Source organism: Helianthus annuus, chromosome 13 (genome assembly GCF_002127325.2).
Source record: "Helianthus annuus cultivar XRQ/B chromosome 13, HanXRQr2.0-SUNRISE, whole genome shotgun sequence".
NCBI classification, from domain to species: Eukaryota; Viridiplantae; Streptophyta; class Magnoliopsida; order Asterales; family Asteraceae; genus Helianthus; species Helianthus annuus.
Window position 1 is genome coordinate 116,776,400 of NC_035445.2, and position 13,393 is coordinate 116,789,792.

Genomic DNA, 13,393 nt, shown 5'->3' on the forward strand with positions numbered 1-13,393 from the left:
AAGAATCCATCATCAGGTTTTAACTGGGATAAGTATATTCCATCTGATGCTAAAGCATGTGTGATTGATCAAGATGATGAGAAATTACCTGAAGGTTTTAGCTGGGAGAATTTCACTTGGGATTATTATATTCCTGATCAAGCCACAGCCCATACAGCTCACACAGCTTTTGTTGCAAGAATTGAAGAAGATAGTGATGATGATGGAACTGAGTATTATGCAAAAAGAATGGCAGAACATCTGAAGATGCTGGCTGAGAGTGATAGTGAAGATGAGAAAGCGAAAAAGAAAAAGAAAAAGGTAAAGACACCGGTGAGTAGTGATGATGAAGCTCCGATAGTCCGACAAAAGGTGAAAGAAGTTCCAAAGTTCAAGATTGATGAAGAAGCTGTTGCGAAAAAGTGTCCAGTAATGTGTGAAAATTGTGAAGAAATGAAGAAACAAAACAGTTCATTGATTCACAATATGAATAGATTGAAGGAATCTTATGATGTGCTGAACAAAGCGATGAATATGTACAATGACACAAGTGAAGAACAGGCAACGGCAATGAAGACACTTCAGGGAGCTTTCATGATCAAACAAAAAGTTATAAACAATTACATCGAGAAGTGTGCCGCTCTTGAACAGAAACTAGAGTTGTAAAGAATTGAAACAGAAAGAGTTAATCGTTTAGAAAAGTTACTCATGTACTTCTTATGTCATTGACAGGATCTATCCAACTGTGGAAGGCGTGAAGGCATTCGAAGAGGATGAGGTAACTAAAGAAAAGAGTGCTGGAAAGGTTGCTGAAGAAAAGACTCCTGTGAAGAAGGCTGAAAAGAAGAAGGATACAAAGAAAAAGACTGATAAGAAAGATTCTGGTAAGAAACAAGGTGTCAGTTACAACAAGTGTCCACCCCCACTGGAAAATGGATATCTGACAAAAAACCCAAATGATGAAAGAGTCAAAAAGGCTATAAACTTATAGTGGGAGTCGGATTCGTCAGTCAATTTGCCAGAAAACATTGATGTCGTGTATACATCATCTGACACTGATCAACAGTCTCAATTGATGAAGAAAGTTGTGGATCATGTGTTAGATAACGATGAGATAGAGGAGTCAAAGTCGGAGTCTAGTTCAGAGTCAAAGTCTGAGTCAAGCACTCCGGGTCAAAGAGAAAAACAGGGCAAAATAGTTTATGACAAAGAATTTTTGTTATCAAAATCTAATTTGGATGATGAACCGTTTAAAGTTGCTTACACTTTGAATGATTCTGACAAATTATATTCTGATGAGGAATTTCCAATAAGAGGTGTCAAAACTGAACTGATAAACAAGGTTTCAAACTCACAGAAATTAATATTTCTGAAATAAAAGACTTATGTCTTAATGAAAAACCTAAAAAATACACCTCAAGAGTTCAATAAAGACTAAACAAGAAAAAAGGTTACAGTTCTGGTTCAGGTTTTCACAAGAAACCAAATCTTAACCGTAATTTCAAAAAGAAAGGATAGGGATTTATTCCAACAGAAAAACAGAAAAAAGAAAAATATGTTCGAGATTTTAAATCAAAGATGACATTTGTTTCAGGTACATCAGTTGAAGAAGAAGAAAAGAAAGAATTCTGGAGGCAGTCAAACAGTGATTTCCTTGCAAAGAAGCAAGATGAAATGAAGAAGATGACTAAGCAGAAGAAAGATATGAGAACCTGTTTCCAATGCAACACTGTTGGACATATTGCCAGAGATTGTTCTAAGGCAATAGCACCAAAACAGGGAGTATCTCGTAAACTGAAGAACAAAGTTATTGAGTTTGAACCACCACTTGATAGAACCAAACTGTTCAAAAATTCAATTTTTGAAACTGGTGAATGTTCAAACAAATTTTACAAGAAAAGAGCTAAATCTGATAATCAAAAATGGGTTGTTAAGAAGTCTGTTGAAAGCTCTAGCGATGATTCTGATAGGTCAAAATCAGAGGAGCTATCTTCTGGCGATGAATCTGATTCCACAAAGTCAGATGAGCCACAGGTTGATTCAAAAAGTGAAGCTATTTTGAAAGATGAAAAATCAGTTCCGACTGTGGATGATGACAATTTTCCATCACTTCAGGCTGAAAATTATAAGAAGAAAATTGGTAAAGTTGAAATTTCTAACCAATTTTATAATGATAAGCAGGATTTTGATGCTAAGAAAGTCTTTAACCCCAAGGTAAAACATATATTTAGTAAGATGATTGACCGAAAAGTCAAAGGGGTTAAAGAGTTTTATGAGAAGAAGAAAGGAGGTAAGAAACTGAGTGATGGTGACTCGGTGACACCCAAGGCTGGTCAGGCTTGGGTGGATATTTTCTTTGAATAGAAAAACCTGACTTGCCGGAACTCCCAGGTTGGTAAGTGTGGAGTAGGAATCGGGACCTTGAGAATTCAACCAATTGATGATAATTGGTTGAAACGGTTTGTGGCAGGTGTTTGGTTTTTGATCCTGCAAGCAGTTAATCAAGGTCATTAAGTTGAACTTGATTTAACTATCATTCAAAAGATTTTTAAACAATGTGATGAAATGACCCCAAACCTACAAGTGGTTGATAAACGAACTTATTTTCCGGAAAAACCATTCTGATTAAAACAAACTTAAGTGTTTTGAAATCTTAATGGGAAAATAGTTTGTTGTGAGGGGGACTTCTGATTGTTTATGCCAAGCGGATGGAGAATTAAGGCGTTTCATATCAGTTGTCATGTTCTGTATAGTTTGTTTTCAATTTTCTTTAATGTGTTTGCATTTTAGGGGGAGTAGAAAATTTCAGAAAATCCAAAAACATTAAAAAAATTCAGAAAAATGAGTTTTGTTGTAAAAAGAGGAAATGATAGTACATCAGTGGACTGTCACAACATGCTAAAGAAATGGAAAGTTAAAATGTGATAAACAATCTCACTACGGATATGCCAGTAGGTTTTTGCACATTTAGTAGATTGTGACGAGATATAAACCTAAATTTCAAACTTGCTTATATCGTGGGTAACAACTTCTTGGATATATAGGTAACCCCTGAAATCTTGTTTGAAAGGTCCCTTATTCTGAGATACTAGGTCTTTATACTCAGTGATATCTGGGGTATTATCCGGGGACTTCTGCTGAATGGAAATTCTGACCTAGTCCCCGTATAATACTTTCGCAAATGCTTGAAAAAGCGCAGCCCTCAGCAAATTGATGAAACAATAAAATTGATAGTCATTGCTGTTGAAACAAAAGATCCTCTAAAGGGGACACACCTAAAGTCGAACCGTCATCTCTCTGCTGAACGGAAGTTCTGACCTGAGCTCTCATGGTTTCGCATCTAACCCCTTATAGATATCATCTAGGTATACTCACCTGTAAGACTAAATATTGGGATCTGGATACGGGAGTATATTCAAGTAGTGGGACACACGGATAAGTTTAAGTTCTTAAAACATTAATATCGTATCTCGGATCAGTTGAACTTTGTGTGAAAATTTAAGTGGATCATTATACTGACAATCTAGGTGAATTGTTTAGAACTTAAAATGAAATGAAGCTTAACGGTGTTGGTGATTTGTCTCATAAACTGATATGATCCTCTTACACAAACTCACAAAAATATTGTCTGTAAATATTTCTTTACTGCATTTCATTTTGGTTATTTCACAAAATTCCAAAAAGATTTTTAATGTGTTTTAGCATAAATTTTTGAAAAATATAAAAAGATTTTCGACAATTGGTGTTGAAAAGCTGTTTTTCAAAATTCCAAGTGCTAAACTTGACGAACAAGTTTGAGAGAGAGTGTGTGAAAAAGTTATTATTACAAATTGGTTTTCAAAAATATAAATCATTATTGATTGATTATTGAATGTATCTTGTAAAAGTTTCTAAAGTTTAAAGATGTAATCTTTGAAGAAACTTATGTGTTGGGTAGAGTTTTGCAGGAAAAGATCCTGAATTTGTGATTTCCAGACTGCGATCCCAGCTGATTGAGAGGGGGAGTCTGAGTTGCGAAGAGTCAGGTTCTGATCCTGAGATTGATTCTACTGATAAAGATTGAAGATATCAGCATTCGAGTGAAGAAGTTTGTTGGTGATGAAAGAGAAAGAGAAGATAGAGATTGAGGATGATTACAGCGTCAAATATTTCAAAGGGAAGCCCAGAAGATTGATAAAGACTCAAGATGCGAACACTCGACACTGAAGACTCCGTCAACATCCGAGGGGGAGTTTGTTGGTGCATCCGTCTGTCGTCTACGTCTTATATCGAGTCTAGAGTAGAATAGGATAGAACAGGGCACGAGAATCAAGAAATTGTAATTAGATGTGATTCCGCTCCAAATGACATCTTGTCATTTGGAGCGAAACCTCTAATCTTTCTAATTCCGCTCGAGAGGTCTAATATCTGATTCCGCCCGAAATGTATAGATCTTGATTTCGCTCCTATCTGTAATGCTGATTCCGCTCGGAATAGCAAGCACTATATATAGGTTGTAGTTTGGAGCAAAACCATATAGTTGTTAGGGTGATTGTCTTCCGGTGAGCCACGAAGTGCTGCTGAAGTGTTGACTCGATTGTAAACGTCATCCAGATCAATAGAATCAACAGTTGAAAGTGAATACTCGGTGAATTGAACCTGATTTGTCTGTTTCCGCCGTTTAAATCAGGAATAGTTCTTCTGATAGACTCAATTGGGTCCAAATTCGATCCTACATGTGGTATCAGAGCAAAGGATGAAGAGCTCTTGCCAATTCAGCCGAAAATTCTGTTTTTCTACACCTTCTACCCTGTTCTTTGCCAATTGACTGGGAAAAAGTTGTCAAATTGATCTGATTTTTGTACATGTTGCTCGGAATTAGTATCTAACAAAGCCGTGAAAGTTTCAACAGAAAATTCGTATTAAATCTTGACATAATTGTGATTCCGCTTGAAACGAGTTCGAGAAATGATGACGTCACATATGATTCCGCTCGAAATTGTGGTTTGATTTCGCTCAGAATCGTGATTCCGCTCCAATATTCATCTTGATTCCACTCCAAACATCTGATTTCGCTCAAACTACAGATTCCGCTCCAAATTTATTGGGTGATTCCGCTCCTGATTAACTTGGTGATTCCGCTCCTGATTAACTTGGTGATTTCGCTCCTGATTACTAGTTAATTCGGCGCCAAACAGTGATTCCCCTTAAAGTGTTGATTTCGCTTGAACCAAGGCTGTTTTGTGAAATTTTTTAAATCTAAAAAATGGACGAAGAATTCTACAACGCATTCGCTACTCCGGTTACCCCAATCACTATTGCACAGAACACAATGCTAGAAAACGAAACGGGAACATTGCAAAAACCGCACAAACTCATGAACATAGAAGAATATAAGGGTTGGGAAGGTCGTTTCGAAAACTGGGTACAAGCTAATTACCTAGATGCTTTGGAATGTGTTGAGACGAAGTATGTGAGACCGTTAAATGATGATGAAGAGGAAGTTGTGATCAAAGATATGAGTGCCGATGACAAAAAGAAATACAAAAATGAGAAGATGATGTTAAGTTTGCTACAACAAGCTTGTGAAAGAAGACATCATGGTCTTATTGCAACACAACGGAAGCTCGTATTCAATTTGGAAAGCTTTAAGATCGAATTTTGTTGGTATTCAGGAAATGATCAAGAACAAGAAATCTCTTCTGAAGAAAGAATTTGACTTGTTTCATGGATTGAAGAATGAAAGCACAAAGCAGATCATTGAAAGATACTGTAATTTGTTGGTGACCATCTCAGGCAAGAAGGGCTTGCCAAAAAAATGGGACGACGTCATGGCGGCAGTCAAGACGTACGCCCAGACCACGCGTTCCCTCAAACCGCACGTTAGCAAAACGCACCCCTAGGCGGAAGGCCAATCCTCCCGCTAAGACCCCAAGCGCAACAACAACAAGCGCAAACGGGACACATGGAATCGTGGCAACGATTCTAAACCATATATCCCCCGCGGGTATCAGCCCGATGCCCGCCAAACTGTTAACGCCCAGCGTGACCAGTGGACATCCAAGAAGGAGTCTCGGGACCGCAATTGGACCGGACTCACGAAGTCACCAAGAGAGGTCCTTCAAACGGGAGCACAGTTCTTGTGACTGGCCCAACCTATTAAGTCCAAGAAGGGCCAATATTTGACCCTTTCCTGTGAATATCATAAAGACTCGGGCCATTCTACCAATAATTGCATCAGTCTCGACTGGAGATTGAACGAGCCCTAAAATAGGGGAAGCTGCAACACCTGTTGTTAGTCGCTTAGAAGCAAACTAAGCGCATTACCCCCAATAACGAGGGCACCTCCACCGGTAAAAAAGCCATGTATGTGGCCACCACCCACATGATAAATGGAGGTCGTGGAAGGCCGCGTAAGGCGGCAATAAGAGGGGATGACGACTGGCGAGACGAAAAAGTCGTTTTCCCCAAAGTCCGAGTTGGACCGCACCACAGGCGCGCCGTCGTCATCACCGGCTACCTAGCTCATTACTGCACGGAACATCTATTTATCGACCCGGGCAGTACCTCTGATATTATCTATGAGCAGTGTTTCAACCAATTCGATCAGGAAGACAAAGATCGACTGCAGCCGGTGGACTACCCATTGGCCGGATTCGCAGGGGAAACAGTGTTCCCCCTGAGCCAAATCACATTCCCTGTGCGCCTTACCAACGGTAAGCACACGCGGGTCGAGGAGGTAAACTTCATGATTTTACCCCATACCTCCCGTTACAACGTCCTTTTCGAGCTAGAATCTCAGGGCGATTTTAACATGATAACGTTCGTTCCCCACTCGATTGTCGGTTTTCCAAACGAGACGGGGATCGCGATAATTTACGCCCGCAGAGAAGTAATGTCAACGGACGAGCTGCGTCCGGCCAAAACGGCAAGGCTGACCCCCAACACCGCACCCGAGAAATGGGTACTTAATGCAAGGTACCCCGAATAGACGGTGACATTGGCTCATGCCTTGTCTAACAGCACAAGAGCGCGCCTGAAGCAACATATTTTCAGAAAACAAGATATCTTTGCATGGACACCCTCCGATATGACAGGTGTCCCACGTGAAGTCGCGCAGCATTTCTTGAATACTCTACCAGGTATCAAGCCCGTGATCCAAGCCAACGCCACCTTGGATCCGCAAAGAACGAAGCGATGAACGAGCAGGTCAAAGAACTGCTCTCCGCAGGCATCCTGCGGGAAGTCAAAAACTAGACTTGGTTATCCAACCCAATCATGGTAGAAAAAGCGATCGGGGGCTGGCGCATGTGCGTCGAATACAAAGATCTCAATAAAGCATGCCCCAAAGATTGCTACTCACTTCCGGAGATCGACGAAAAAGTCGGCAACCTCGCCCCGTTTCGATGGAAGTGTTTCCTCGATTGTTACAATGGCTATCACCAAGTACAGATGTCAATCGAGGACGAAGACAAAACAACATTCCGCACCCCTACCGGAAATTACTGCTACATAAAAATGTCTTTTGAGAGGGTGCAACCTATCAAAAACCGATGAACGACACTTTTAGCGATCAAATCAGCAAGAGTGTCGAGATCTACATGGACGACTTAGTCGTCATGAGCATGGAGGAGGATACCATGCTCCAACATATTGAAAGAACATTCTAAACTCTGCGAAGTGTCAACATGAAGCTCAATCCAGGGAAATGCTCGTTTGGAATGGCAGAAGAAAAGTTCCTTGGATTCATCGTCACAAAAGATGGATTCAATGTCAACCCGGAAAAAGTATAGGCGATCGAGCACATGCCATCTCCTTCCACAATAAAGGAGATGCAACGACTAGCCGGCCGGCTAGGCGCGTTAAACAGATTCTTAGCCAACCACGCGGCCAAATCTTACCACTTTATCAATACTCTGTGCAACTGCCTAAAAAAGGAACAGTTCCAATGGACCGCAGAGGCAGAGAACGATTTCCGGGAGATGAAAGAGTGTTTGATCCAACTCCCAACTCTCACTGCACCACGCAAAAAAGAACCACTCATCCTGTACTTGTCCGCCGCAGACAACGCGGTGGGCGCGGTACTCATATTGGAGAGAGAGGGTGTCCAAACACCAATCTATTATGTCAGCAAAATGCTAAACGATCCAGAGACAAGATCCTCCATCATGGAAAAGTTGGTACTCGCACTGGTACATGCATCCAGATAGCTACGCCGTTACTTCGCAGATCACGTCATCACCATGTTAACCAACTACAGAATCGGACAAATCCTCTCTAAGCCTGAAATCTCTGGAAGACTTGCCAAATGGGCCATTGAACTGGGGGCACACACATTGATTTACAAATCGCGCCCAGCAATCAAAGGCCAGGTTTTAGCTGACTTCGCCACGGAAGTACCGGCGAATCGTATCCAAGAAGGCGAAGACGAACAAAATCCTACACCGCCACCGTCCCCATCAGACATCTGGGCACTATACACTGATGGTACGTCCAATGAAGTCGGTGCGGGTGCAGGTCTACGACTCGTCAGCCCTGATGGCCAAGAGCTTACTTATGCCATCTGCCTCGATTTCAAAAGTACAAATAACGAGGAAGAGTACGAGGCTTTACTAGCAGGGTTACGCTTGGCAGTCAAGCTCGGCGTCCAATTTTTGGAAGCACACGTTGACTCATTACTAGTTGCGGGGCAAGTCCGCGGCGACTACGCCGGGAAAGGGGATATCATGATCCTCTACCTCGAACAAGCCAAGCAGCTGACATCACGTTTCACCTCCTTCAACATTCGCCATATCAACAGGAGTGAAAACAAACCCACGGATGCACTCTCGAAACTCGCATCCACTAGCTTTCAACACCTGGCAAAGGAAATACGAATTGAAATCCTGCAAAATCCTTCAGTACCCCTGTGCCAAGTCAATCTCATCCAATACGGTACAACATCTTGGATGACACCATTTATGGCATACCTACAATCCGGCATTACCCCCGAGAATAAAGCAAAGGCACGCAAACTACAATATAAGGCATGTCACTATCAAATGGGGGACAGTATCTTATATCGCAAGTCATACCTGGGGCCACATTTACGATGCGTTGACCCTCAAGATGCCATGTATCTTTTCAGAGAGATACACGAAGGAATATGCGGCTGATGTGTGTAAAATGCAACATATAAAACACATCAATTAAGGCATAAAACTAACCCTTTTTAAGTACTAATGTTGGAAAAAGAGTGTTTTTGTCTTCCTTTTGTATTTTCAGGATGAAATGAGCTCAAAATCACAAAAGAAGCAAAAAGACCACTAATTCTACCATAAATACGAGAAAAGGAACAAAAGTGGACTGCCCGGACCCTCAACGGCACCTCCCAAGACAAAGAGAAGAAAACAGAGTCTGAACACGCCCCGTGTCCAGCGAACACGGGGGCGTGCCCAGGAAGCAGCAGAAAAGACAAACCAGTAGAAGCTTCCATTGCTCACCACGGGGCCGTGCCCAGCGGGCACGGGGGCGTGTTGAAAGTACAGCAGGCGCATTAATTGTAATTCGCAATTACAATTAATGAAGAGAGAGAGTGTCAGACGGGCACGGGGCCGTGTCCAGCGGACACGGGGCCGTGTCCAGCGTTCTGTCCAGCCTATAAATAGAGGAGCTTGGTTTCATTCTCTCTCATCCCTTGGCACACCACCTCTCTCACACCTCATCCACCACCCACCACCACCATAACACCATCATCTACCACCATCATCCATTGTCCATCGTAGAGTGTGTGAGTCGTCTCGGGATCCAAGATTGATCATAAGAGTTCTTGACAATCAAGGCCATGTTTGCCTAAGTCTCTTACATCACTTGGTGAAGACAAGTGTTTAGTATAATACTTTTTATTTTTAATCTTTTGCACTTTTTATTTGGTTTTGTATTAATGACTTTAATAACTAGTTACTTATGTTGAAGGTGATCTTTCCTTATCGTTTGTCCGTGGTGTCTTGGCATTATTTTACTGTCTATATAAAATAAAAGATTTTCACCATTCATATCTCCACGGTCTATATGGAGGTATGTTGGCTACCTGGTCGGGGGTTAAGGGAACAGTTTGGTAAGGGTCTTGCCCTTGTTCAGCGTTTAGAGGTCCTGCTTGGGACCTGGGTCAAATTTAGTAGGATCTCCTTCAATGCCCATAGGTATTGGATGGCGGGGATCCAAACTCTTTGACCCCCTCATAAGTTAACTTACTATTAATACTATAACCCGGCTATTTAGGACTGTATCCCTGCTGACTCAGACTACTTAGCCGAGGGTAACGTCACCGCCAAAAGCGGGGCCTACCATAATTTGCATTAATAACTTAATTCATTATCTTTCAATAATCCGACCCTTTAGGATTGTATCCTTGCTGACTCAAACTACTGGGTTGAGGGTAACGTCGCCTTCAAAAGAGGGGCCTACTACAATAACTAAGATAATCTCTTAAACAAGTGCAAAAGTGCGAAAATAATCAAAGGTTATACTAATACACGTGTCGGATCCAAGTGATTCATCTTGTCTATCTGTTTTTATTTTATTTTAATTTTCAGCATTTAGTTAGTTTTATTTTTCTTAGTTTAAAACATTTTTCTAACTTTTTGATTTGGTTAGACGTTGAGGATAAACCGGTATTAAAAGCTCTTGTGTCCTTGGACGACCTCGGTATCTTACCAACACTATACTACGTCCACGATGGGTGCACTTGCCCATATGTGTGTTTAGTGTTAGTGAATATCGTGTTTTATAAATTTAAAACTTGGCTAAAAGTGTAAAAAGGGCTTAATTATATATTAAAAACATATACACACTGACACGCATCAAGTTTTTGGCGCCGCTGCCGGGGACACAAGGATTTTAAGAAAGTTAGGAATCAACGGCCTAATCATCTTTTTATTTTTTTAATTTTTAGGATTTTTTTTTTATCAGCTTCTGCAGAGCTCAGCACGGGGCCGTGCCCGCTGAACACGCCCCGTGCCCAATCATTGGAACTGGCAATCCTGTTTTATATCAGACAGTAGGCTGAACACGGGGCCGTGTCCACTCAACACGCCCCCGTGCCCAAGATTCAGTTGCTGAAAACAGAACCGTTCGATCCCGGCGGTTGGTAATTTCTGATACAAACATGAGTGATAGTGATTCTTTTTACTTTCGGCACTCTTATGGTTTGTGGTGTCGAATATGTGGAGGCGAACACGAGGAATTAAAATGTTTCTTCCTCACTTATAGGCCACACTATATAGACCCACCAATTCCTTGTAACCTTAAGAGGGGCGAAAGTAAAAATAAACACTATTTCTCCCTCGAATGCGCCCAGCCAGATATTCTAGGAGATATGCTCCTTGACGAGCTATTTCAACTAGAAGAACTACTTCTAAATTGGTCAAAAGAACTTAGGAAGGATTTCTTAGATCCATCCCAAGATGATGACCATGAGGAAATGTTGGAACCGCATTCTGACAACCTCGTTGCTCCCGAAAATACCTTTCTTCCTAAACAAGACATGGACGATAGTCGTCCCTGTGCCGATTGTGCCATGAAGGACTCCCCATCGACCTCGTTCGGTGCATACATAGACCTGAGCGATTCGGCATACACCTTCTTTAACGAGAGCCCGGGAAAGGGTTGGACTTGTCCACCTAGAATGAAAATAGGAATTACCCTCACCGACAACCTCTTGCGTTCTCGCCTTAGTATAGGACAATTAAGGTATCTTAGGCACTTTGGGGTTGTTCCAACAAGTCAGGAGCCACCCGATACAAATTGGCTCCTTGATAAAGACAAAACTTCATAAGGCAGCTTTCCGACACGGGGCCGTGCCCGGCCAACACGCCCCCGTGTCCGCCAAAAGATTCCCCTCTGATCAGAACGTCAGAATACGGACAAACTGTGTCAGAATTTCATCTGCACACGGGGCCGTGTCCAGCGGACACGGGGCCGTGTGCAGTAGGCTGTCATTTTCTATAAATGCAGCCAAAAATCCTGCACATTTGGACCAACTTGGGGACAGAGATTTGAAGGAATCTTCTCTCAAACAATCCTAGGTAAGTCTAAAAGAAGTTTCCAACAACCCATCTTGTCCTTTCCTCTTCTAGACATTTCCCTCTTCTTCATCTTTCTTCAAGAGCCACCATGAAAAGTTTGAATTTTCAATCTTTATGGTAGGAAACAAGGAGTTTTGATCATGGAATCTTGGTAAAAACATGTTATGTAACATTGTTTAGAGTTATTTGCTGTCAAAAAGCTTGCATAAACTCAGAAAATAACTTAAAAAACCAAGGTTCCTTGCTCCAAAATTCTGCAAAAAGATGAACACGGGGCCGTGCTCATTGAGCACGGGGCCGTGTCCAGAAGCTGTTTCGTCTTATAAACTATTTTTTGGTTTATTTTTCGTAGAATGGCGAGTGAAAACAGCGAAACATCATCCGTTCATTCCTCAAACAGCCGAAGGGGAAGGAGGCCCTCCGTTGAAGCTACACTTGTGCACTACGTGATAGCGCTAAGGGAGGCTCTCGACGAAATGACGTCCGTGGAGGAGGTCCTCATTGACCGTATTAACGATCTTACAATGGGATTGGAAAGCAGCTTCCAAGAGATTAACCTTTTGCACCAAAGGTTAAACATTTTGGTAGCACCCCCCATGGAACCAGTTCTTCCACAACAAGACTGGAACTTGGCGCTCGGTATTAACAACCCTACCGGGTGGGGAGACCTCCCCGCAGAACCTCCTATGGAAATCCCACAAGAAGTTCCGGCGGAAGTTGAAACTCCTCAAACAAATGCAAACGAGCCCTCCTTCCTCCTTCCAAGGGAGGTAGAGGAGTGGCTTGCCGACATATGAGGAGAACCGCACCCGAAAGGTGGAGCTCTACAAAGCCTTATCTAACCAAGATCAGTAGATTCTTGGAAATTTTGCTAAATTAAAATAAAACATAGGGCTAGAACTCCATAAGCTTAATATCTATGTAATTTTTATCTTTATGTAATGTCTCTCTATTAGCAATGTTATGATGGTTTTTATGATTTATGGACTCATGGTGGTAATGGATGAAAAAGGGAACGAGAAAAATGGAACCATGCAGAAGAACAGAACAAACCGACAAAAATCTCCATAACAGAAGGCTCCACACGGGCCGTGCCCAACCAACACGGCCCCGTGCTGAGCCCCCTGCAGGAAATCACCCAGTTCAGGTAACTGGACACGGGCCGTGTTCAGCGGACACGCCCCCGTGTCCAGGCTTCTGTTTCAATTCTATAATTTTTGTTACTGGCACTTGACCACGGGGCCGTGCCCGGTCAACACGGGGCCGTGTCCAGAGCGCCAGTAACACAAATCTTTGTTTTTAAACACACTTTTACATATTCTAATCAACCAAAAACTTTATTTTTGGACACATTGAGGACAATGTGTAAT